The sequence below is a fragment of the Lathyrus oleraceus genome, chromosome 1 (assembly GCF_024323335.1).
Source record: "Lathyrus oleraceus cultivar Zhongwan6 chromosome 1, CAAS_Psat_ZW6_1.0, whole genome shotgun sequence".
Classification (NCBI taxonomy): domain Eukaryota; kingdom Viridiplantae; phylum Streptophyta; class Magnoliopsida; order Fabales; family Fabaceae; genus Lathyrus; species Lathyrus oleraceus.
Window position 1 is genome coordinate 305,844,867 of NC_066579.1, and position 2,652 is coordinate 305,847,518.

The following is a 2,652-nucleotide window of genomic DNA, read 5'->3' on the forward strand; positions in this document are numbered from 1 at the left end:
TAGCTAGGGTAGCATTTTGGAAACCTAGTGGTCCCCCAATCTGTTGAGGTTGGTTGTTTTTGTAAGAAAAACTTGAATGGTTTCATCACCTGGGGTTGTAGGTATTTGAGTACGCATTGTTCTATTGGTAATTGTTCACGAAGTTCACATTGTCTTTAATAGATCCTCCGGTGAGAGCAGTATGCCCGTTTATGTCGCAAATTTCACAGTTGAAGTTCGCGAGGGAAACAAAGGCTACAAGGGTAAGGGTCGGAGAGGTGATGCTCAAATTATCAATTTTCTTATAAAGAGCATCGACTTTAGCATTCATGTTATCAAGTTGACTTACTTCATACATCCCTCCAACTTTAGGGGTGGTTTTAGCAACGACTTGTCGCGCGCTTCCCCAAGAATGATGGTTTTTAGCCATCTCCTTTATAATATTATATGCCATATCTTGTGGACTATTCATAAGGGATCCTCCAGAAGCCGCATCAAGGGTCGTCCTTGTGGAGTAATGGAGACCATTATAAAATGTGTGGATTATCATCCATTTTCGAGCCCATGGAAAGGGAAAAGCCTTAACAAGTCATTAAAATGCTCTCATGCGTCAAACAAAGATTCTCCCTTTTCTTGTCTAAAATTATTTATCTCGTTCCTAACATGGGCTATTTTACTCGGCAGAAAATACCGTTCGAGAAAAACGAATTTCAATTGAGCCCAAGAGGTTATCGAATTAGAAGGTAAAGATTTAAGTTAAGCCCGCACTCGATCTCTCAGAGAGAAGGGGGAAAGTCTTAGGCGAATAGCATTCTAGTCGACGACATTTGCCTTAACAGTTCCACAGTTATCGGAAAAAATTTCTAGGTGTAAGTTTGGGTTTTCTGAAGGTAACCCTGAAAATTGGTCTTGTTGGATCATATCTATCAGTTAAGGTTTAAATTCAAAATTGTTTGCCCCAATAGGCGAGTGCACGATACTGTAGTGTGGTTCCTCTTCCGTCAGAACCGCGTAATCTTTCAAAGGTTTCATATCAACAATAGGTTCATCCATAGCAAGTTGTCTTTGAGTTCAGCGCCTTTCTAGTAAAAAGCGCTCGATCTCGTCAATGGGTTTGAATGAAGTATCATTAAAATGCATTCTTCGTATACAAAAGTAGAGGTGTAACTTAAGCAGATAAAAATAAAAACTCTAGTCTCTACGGTGATCAGACAGAATTTCAATATTAACGTAATTAGTCCCCTGCAATGGTGCCAAAAACTTGACACGCCGCAAGCGTATGGAAAATGTCAGGGTAGTTTTAAAAATTATCGAACCTCAGAGACCAGTGGTTAATTATCGATTTCTATCCTATTGATGTAAAGCTAGAGCAGCCGAATAGTGGGGAAAAAGGATGACTTAAGTGAAAAGGCACTTAAGTCAAAACAACTTATTTGAAAAAGAAGTTTTATGAAAAAATAGCTAAATTGTATAAAAAAACACTTCAAATATAAAAGGCAAACAAGACTTAGGCTTATGACTCTTATCTTACACTTTTCCATATGACTTAAACATTTCTATTACGAGAATCTCTACAAAGTTTATAGAAAAATAGATTATTATGACCAATACCTACTTTCGCCAGCATATTGCCCTACCTCTAACGAACGGGACGCTCGTCGGTTTTCGCTCGTGTAGAAACGTTCATTAGTGGTCATTACCTTTGCACAGCTATTAAAAATCGGAATTTTTCTTAATTTCATTGATCACTTTCGTGACTTCGGACTTGATTATTTAAAAACTGTTTTTCGGCGTTCACATATACCCTTTCAGTGTAAGGCGAACGCCTAAAAACACTCTTACTTTCGTAGTGAGGTTTGAATTAAAAACTCATATGTTCAAAATTAAAAAGGGTGGAATTCTCGTAACTAGCTTAAGCTCATGCGAATATTCATACGAAAGGGTTCATAACCCTTAGTCCCTAGTGGACTACTCACTCATGTGAGGAATGATCTAGTCAAAGTAATTATCTCCGATAAATACATAGTTGATAAAACGATAAACAAGGTGATAAAGAACATGATTAAAGTAAAGGAAATGCTTTATTAAAATTCTGATCCAGCGCTCCAATGGAGAGTTTTACAATAAGCGGTAAAATAAGCGTAAAACTGAAAATAATCCTATATGCCTTAATCTAAGTAACAATCTTAATTGTATAGCTTATTTTAAACATGGAACAAATCATCAACTTCAATGCCTGTTAAAAACATAATAAAATCAAATCCAAACAATCAAAAGTATTAAAGCAGATGGAATCCATCCGAAAAAGGAAAGAAATCGGGTGAAAACTCGCTTGCCCGTTATGGCCCTTAATAGCCATTATGGGTGGTTGTAATAGGCCATTGATAAATGTATTGGGAGTCTCTTATGAAGGGTTTGAACGCCATGCCTGTTATGGCCAGTGATAGTCATTACAGATGGTCATAACATGCCCTGGTTTTTGTAAGGAGAATTTTGATTCTTCACCTTTTTTCGCGTTTTATCCACTTTTCGTCCTTCTTTCGGTTGGAATGCCTATTATGACCTGAAACAAAGGAAATAAAATACCAAAGCATAAAACATGGTAAAATGAAAGGAAAGCGAGTGAAAACAATATAATATAAAGGAAAAACAACTAATAAAAATGATATAAAA

The 2,652-nt window shown here is 36.7% G+C and overlaps 1 non-coding gene across 1 annotated transcript; it reads left to right on the forward strand.

Annotated features, from left to right (window-relative positions):
* The first annotated feature begins 538 nt into the window (after nucleotides 1–538).
* On the forward strand, nucleotides 539–649 carry LOC127116506 (small nucleolar RNA R71). Its single transcript, XR_007801337.1, has one exon. It is a non-coding gene; the product is annotated as a small nucleolar RNA R71 (small nucleolar RNA).
* Nucleotides 650–2,652: the final 2,003 nt, after the last annotated feature.